Raw genomic sequence first — 7,966 nt, forward strand, 5'->3', positions numbered from 1 at the left:
CGAGATTGCACCATTGCACTCAGCCTGGGAGACAGAGCGAGAGTCTCGCTCTGTCTCAAAAAAAAAAAAAAAAAGAAAAAATTAAAGGGAAGGTGAACCTAATGTAGAAATCCCAAGTTCTTTTAACTTTTTTCTAGAATTAAGATGGCACCAACATTATTTCATATCAGCCGTGGCACCTCTGTGCTCCCTGGGAGCATAGTTTGTTCTTTTCAAGAATGCTAAGTCCATTCTTATTTGGTATAGCATAGATAAAACATTTGAGTAACTATTCTGGTTTTGTTTTCAACCCACTGTGCCAAAATCACATGGTTACTTCATGTACCTTATGTTCTTTAAAAGATGGTTTTAAATGAAAGTGTTTTGAGGATATATGCCTTCTTTTAATGTTTTTGGGCAATTACAATAATCAACGCTAATTTTGAAAAGTACTCAATTAAAAAGCAATTGAATATGGGAAGTGATTTTTTAAAGACCGTTTAAGAGTAGACATGTTGACTCTTCTTGATTTCAGAAGTGTTTGTATATAAAAGAATTGTCCATGACGTAATTCTGAGTGGGAAAAAAAAAACTTGCAGATTTTATTTCATATGCAAAATAAAGAAAAAAAGAGATCTGGAGTAAAATAAAAGTTGTTAAGACAATTTACTCCAGGTGGTAAGAAAAGAACTTTAAGTTTTTATTTTATGGATTTCCATATCACTTAACTGTTTTTCAACACATTTGCACAACTTTTTCATTTCTTAAACCTACAAACTTTAAGAAAATTTTTTGCTGAATTTTTTTGGTCAGGTTAATTCACTATATGGTTTACAAACAAGTAATTTTTAAAAGTTAGGTGCCACATAAAACATTGTTAACAAATAGAAAATTAGACTCAGACAGTACAGAGTGAATCTTTGAAATGCTGTTGTTTGATATTCTGCCTTTGAATTTCTTTCTCCATATAATTGAACCTTTGCTTTGTACGTGGTATGTGTTCAAAAATTATTTATGAGTGTCTTTTTTTTTTTTTTTGCCTACAGAAATAGCCATCTTAGGCCGTGGGTGGTGGCTCATGCCTGCAATCCCAGCACTTTGGGAGGTTGAGGTGGGTGGATCACAAAGTCAGAGTTCAAGACCAGCCTGATCAACATGGTGAAACCCCGTCTCTACTAAAAATACAAAAAAAATGAGCCAGGCGTGATGGTGCACGCCTATAATCCCAACTTCTCAGGAGGCTGAGGCAGAAGAATCGCTTAAACCCAGGAGGCAGCGGTTGCAGTGAGCTGGGATCACACCATTGCACTCCAGCCTGGGTGACATAGCGAGACTCTGCCCCAAATAAATAAATAAATAAATATTCATTTTAGATGTCTAGCCTAATACTAGCTACTCAGCGAATAAATGACAATGAGGAAAAGAGCAATTGAACATGAAGGATCAGGATAGTAATGGCTGTGAACCCTAAAGGCAGCACCTAAAATATCAAATGTCTCAACTAAAAGTAGATTCAAGTTTGAGAAAAAGCCAGAGAGCTTCTTAAAATTACAGAGTATAAATTCCCAACTAAATTCACTAGTTTTCAAATCTATGAAAGAAAAGATTTTCAAACTCCACCAGCTGAAGGAATCTAAATCTAGGCCAAATAACTGATTACAATAAAAAGAATGTTGGTTATATATGTATATTTTCTTTTCTACAAGGAAAAAAACAAGAGGACCTATGCTAAATTTACAACATTACAAAAATTTTGTTTTTAGATTGTGAACCAAATAAGTTTTTGAAGAACAGATAGATTTCCAAGGAAAGTTGTGAATCTTTTTTTTTTTTAACAGTGCTTTGAAAGTAAGACAAAAGTACTTTTGTGTGTCATGGCTTAGGCACAGCTCTGCTTAGAAGCCGGTAGAAGAGATAATTGGTACTTTGAGGTTGTAGCTGCATTATGTGACAAGGAAGTTCAAGTGCATCCATGCTGATTTTTCTTTATGTAATCCAGTATTTTTAAGTCAGAGAGTCAGTGTCATTTTAACAAGCTTGAGCCACCCTACATGTAACCATCTCTATTATTATCAATGCTTATAATTAAAGCTAGAAAGATAAGTTTTCTAAAGCGGTTGTGGGGACACAACCTCTCAGAAGCATATGCAATTGGACAGAGGATAAAGGTAAGAAGGGTTCTTTGGGAAACTAAAAAGTGCTCGATTTTTTTTTTTTTTTTTTTTTACCATTTCTGTCATCTCAATAAGGTTCCAAAAAGAAGAAGTATGAAGTAAACTCATAAGACATTCTGGTCTAGGTTTATTGATATAACACTAGGTTGAACTCTACAATAATAGTTTTTAGAAATGTCATAATAATCATCATAGATATAATAACTGTTTACAATGACAATTACGGGTTGGACCAGTGCATCCTCCAGGCACAGATTTTGGAGCAGCATGATCCTCACCACAAGCTGACACCAAATTTAACTGTTCAAATGGCTTGGAAACTTGGTTTTCAAAAGGCAGTTTCAGGGTCTAAAACTGTTTTCCTCCATTAAAAACAAAATGTGTTTGAGAAAGCCATCTAGAGAGCTACCGACTAATTCATGTAGCAGCTATTTCTTTAAACATCTACTGGGTGCCTGGTACGGTGTCCAGTGCAGAAACACAGAAATGAAAAAAGTAAACATGGTTAATTTATACTAGATTACATGTAAAACATATTTCTTTTTTTTAACTTCTTTGTTGTTTTTTTTTTTGAGACAGATTCTCACTCTGTCGCCCGGGCTGGAGTGCACTGGTGCAATCTCGGCTCACTGCAACCTCTGCCTCCCAGGTTGAAGCTATTCTCCTGCCTCAGCCTCCCCAGTAGCTGGGACTACAGGCACCCACCACCACACCTGGCTAATTTTTGTATTTTTAGTAGAGACGGAGTTTCACCGTATTGGCTAGGCTGGTCTTGAACTCCTGACCTTGAGAGATCTGCCCGCCTCGGCCTCCCAAATCTTTAATTTTTCAGTTCTGGGTTATGGGTGCAGGATGTACAGCTTTGTTACATAGTACCATGTGCCATGGTGGTTTACTGCACAGATAAACCCATCACCCAGGTATCAAGCCCAGCATCCATTAGCTATTCTTCCTGATGCTCTCCCTCCTCCCACCCACCTCAACAGGTCCCATTGTGTGTTGTTCCCCGACATATGTCCATGTGTTCTCATAGTTCAGCTCCCACCTATAAGTGAGAACATGCAGTGTTTGGTTTTCTGTTCCTGCATTAGGTTGCTGAGGATAATGGCTTCCAGCTCCATCCATGTCCCTGCAAAGGACATGATCTCATTTTTTTTATGGCTGCATAGTATTCATGGTGTATATGTACCACATTTTCTTTATCCAATCTATCATTAATAGGCATTTGGGTTGATTCCATGTCTTTGCTATTGTGATTAGTGCTGTAATGAACATATGCATGCATGTGTCTTTATAATAGAATGATTTCTATTCCTTTGGGTACATACCCAGTAATGGAATTGCTGGGTCAAATGGTATTTCTGCCTCTATGTCTTTGAGAAATTGCCACACTGTCTTCCACAATGGTTGAACTAATTTACACTCCCACCAACCATATAAAAACTCCACAACCTTGCTAGCATCTGTCGTTTCTTGACTTTTTAATAATCACCATTCTGACTGGCATGAGATGATATCTCACTGTGGTTTCGACATGCATTTCAGTGATGCTGTGCTTTTTTCTATATGTTTGGTGTCCGTGTGAATGTCTTCTTTTGAGAAGTGTCTGTTCATGTCTTTCGCCCCCTTTTTAATGGGTTTATTAGCTTTTTTATGGTAAATTTAAGTTTCTTGTAGACTGTGGATATTAGCCCTTTGTCACATGGATAGGTTGCAAAAATTTTCTCCCATTATGTAGGTTGTCTGTTCACTCAGATGATAGTTTCTTTTGCTGTGCAAAAGCTCTTTAGTTTAACTAGATCCCACTTGTTAATTTTTACTTTTGTTGCAATTGCTTTGGGCATTTTCATCATGAATTATTTGCCCATGTCTATGTCTGAATGGTTTTGCCTAGATTTGTTTCTATGGTTTTTATAGTTTTGAGTTTTACTTTTAAGTCTTTAATCTATCTTGAGTTAATTTTTGTACAAGGTGTAAGGAAGGAGTCCAGTTTCAATTTTCTGCATATATCTAGCCAGTTCTCCCAGCACCATTTATAAAATAGGGAATCCCTTCCCCATTGCTTGTTTTTGTCAGGTTTGTTGAACATCAAATGGTTGTAGGTGTGCAGTCTTATTTCTGAGTTCTCTATTCTAAAACATATTCATTAATATGACACATTACCTTCAAGGTAATGCAAGTTTCTGCTTTGGTCTAGCAGAAAGCACAGTTCTGTACACACACACAAATTCATACTTTATTCAATATAAGTAAAATATGCATGTCTTTTGGTCTTTCAAAGAGAAGTGTTATATAATTATAATGATAATAACTACTGTTTCTTGAGCACATTATTGGACCTCTGTCTGATACTACCTCTCATCTTCAAAACAACCCTGAAAGTAGGTGTTACTTCCATTTCACAGAAGACTTCTCACAACTATATGTGGTTCCATATTAATAGCTGCAACCAATTCAAGGAGACAGGGTAACAGTGATCATTTAGTGAACATCTACTACGTCCTTGCACTGTGTCAGGCCCTTTATACTTATTTTTTCATGTAATACTCACAGCAACTTGCCAGGATAGGCAATAATGTCCCTATATTAAAGATGCAGAAACTGAGGTTCAGAGAGGCCAAGTAATATACCCCAAATCACAGAGCCAGTGAATAGCCATGTAGCTGGGTTAACAATCTGGAGCTGCCTGACGCTCAAACACTTACCTCTTCTCTAAAATATTTCCCATAAACCACTGGCATCCATTTCTCTGTGTCTTTGTTCAAGCTGTACACTCTTACTAGGATGACCTGCCATGCCTAACCTCCACTCAGTCTTCAAGGCCGAGCACAAATATTACTTCTTCAGTCCCAACCAGCCCAGGCAAAATTCATAATCTCAGCACAGGTTTTTGCCACTAGTCTAACACTTATCACATAGTATTGTAATTATTTGTATGTATTTCTCTGACATGAAAGGTTAAGAAGACCTTGAGAGCAAAAATTGTTTCTTATTCACTTTTTTTTTTTTTTTTTTTGAGACAGAGTCTCAATCTGCTACCCAGGCTAGAGTGCAGTGGTACAATCTCAGCTCACTGCAACCTCCACCTCATGGGTTCTAGCGATTCTCCAGCTTCAGCCTCCCGAATAGCTGGGATTATAGGTGTGTGCCATCACACATGGCTAATTTTTGTATTTTTAGTAGAGATAGAGTTTTGCCATGCTGGCCAGGCTGGTCTTGAACCCCTGACCTCAAGTGATCTGCCCACCTCGGCCTCCCAAAGTGCTGGGATTACAGGTGTGAGCCACTGCATCCAGCCTCTTACTCACTTTTCAGTTCCCAACACATAGTACATAGCTTGGCATATATGTTGGCACTTCATATGCTAATTGGTGGCTGACGTAATAACCCACATCAGCATGTTATAAACTAAAAGGACCTCTAAAAAGTGACAAAACCAATTCCTCCTTCGTCTATTGGGGAATTACATTTTTTGCTTATTTTTATTTATTTTTATTTTTCTGTTTTAAAGACCCTCAGAAGAGTGATTGCTACAACCTCTTCACCTTCTTTATTTCTGATTCTATCCCCCATCCATGCATGATTTTCTCTCTGAGAAAATGCTGTTACATTTTCAAAAACATGAAACATAATTTTCACAAAATCTATCTTTATTTTGACTGTTTCCTGGTTATCTGAGCTCTACGTGGCACAAAAATTTATTTCTATCTCTGAAGTCTCACCACAGATAGAGGGCTTTTCCTTGCCATAAGAAATGTGATGACCACAAGGGTGCACATTGGTCTCATAAGGAAGGAGCAGATGAAGATGATGCTTGGCTTAGTATTTCAAACAGAACAAATGCATGTGCACTGATTTGTACCTTCTAATCAATTACCAATGCTTTATTTCCCTATAAGAAGAAATGTACATAAATGCCTTGATTCTCATTTAACAGATTGGAAAACTAAGAAACAGAAAGAGTAAATGATTTGGCTCAAACTTTATTGTCCTAGAGTTTAAAATTCAATCCAAAATTTTCACCTTCCACACTGCACTCAAATCCAAGGCCAATTTTTCAGAAAATGGGTTGCAGCTCTAATATTTTCTTTATCAAGATAATCAGGTCATACCTTTAAATAACTCCTTTCTTCTTTAGAAGTGACATTAATATACAATTATCCTGAAAGCTTATATGCAAAACAAGCTAATAAAAAGATCTGGCTTTTTTTTTTTTTTTCTGAAGTCTTTACTTAAGGATATTCACAGATAATTGGCAATACTGTCTGGACAAAGAGTTACAGCTCCGTGGTCTAAAAACATAGCATGCTTGTGCAAATTAGCTTAAGAAATTTCCCATTTCTAAGAGGATAGGCCAGATGCCAGCTCTTTAAGAGAGAAAAACACACCCTCTTAGAACACAAGTCATTAAATATTACATAAAGGGTACATACACACACAGGCATTTTAAAAAATTGCTCAAGACTTTCCAAAACACCTCTTCACCACACATAGGGTACACATTTTGTCATGATTAAGTTTCCCATTTTGTCAAGGTCAAGTTGTTTTTTTCTTATGCATACCACTTACCAATAGTATTGCTACATGAGAAGGCTAAAGATGTACTGTAAACAAGAGTGCAAAACAGACAGAGCAGATGACTCAGAACTGATTTTAAAGTAGAGTTTACACTTGTAGGTTGAACTTAGTGCCTGCACCTGCTTACTTGTCAGCCCTGTTTTGAAAACAGATTGGCTGACCTTTATGTCTATAGTTATTTTCTAAATCTCATACCTGAAATGCAACCTTCTTAGAGAAAGAAGACCTAACCAATATTTTTAGCACAGGTGGACTAAAATGGCCATTCTTTGGAAATGTGGATTGAAAGTGTGAACAAGGACAGAAGTGTGCCCACCAAACCAAAACACAAGACCAGAGGCAATGTGACTTGCCAGAGCTCATTGTGGACATTTGAGTGGCTACTGTCCAGTCCATGTAGTAAATGAGTGCAGTGGGTGCCTTTATTCTTTTTATTGCAAACACTCAGAAGTATTGAGACATTACAAACAGAGAGAGAGTTAACAATTGAAATAAGACCAAAATAGTTCCAAAATCTAAAGGCAAAGGAATTCAGATGTCTCAATATGCTTCCCTAAAAAGCGAGTTTAAAGTACACAATAAAAAATACGAAGATAACTGCTTTGATTTACAAGAATAGTTCATTGATTTGCTTCTCAACTGCCTTGGGACAACAGATTCCTCAGAACAATGTCATATTTATTTTTCTATGTTAGCTAGAAGGTGAAAAAGAACTACTGAGTTGGAACAAGAATTTTTTCCCTTTACAAAATTAATGATTTCATCATAAATATTATGGTAACACTTTCCAAGAGTCTCAAAGTTTAATCCATCATATTTTTAGTAGTTAATTTAACAAAGTGGAACCTCAACTTTCAAATTCCTTTTCTTTTATATTGGAAGAATATTTGCCTATTTCACACTACTTTTTTTAAGCTTTTTTCTTTTTAAATAAAGAACTTTTAGAAAGAAAATTTGCATATGTTTTTCAGGCTAAATCGGCTTCTTTTTAAAAACAAAAACTAATCTTAAAAAAGTAAATGCAGACAAGCAATTAAAAGACTTTCTTTATTTGAAAAGCAGCTTTTTCTCTCGTGTGATTTATTGGTGAGCTCAAATGGACTTACATTAATAATTAAAATGATCTGGAGGCGTCTTGCCCTCGTTGTTAAAAAGCCATGTTAAAATGTGAGTGTTTAGGCCGGGCGCGGTGGCTCACGCTTGTAATCCCAGCACTTTGGGAAGGCCGAGGCGGG

Source organism: Symphalangus syndactylus, chromosome 3, assembly GCF_028878055.3.
Source record: "Symphalangus syndactylus isolate Jambi chromosome 3, NHGRI_mSymSyn1-v2.1_pri, whole genome shotgun sequence".
Lineage (NCBI taxonomy): Eukaryota > Metazoa > Chordata > Mammalia > Primates > Hylobatidae > Symphalangus > Symphalangus syndactylus.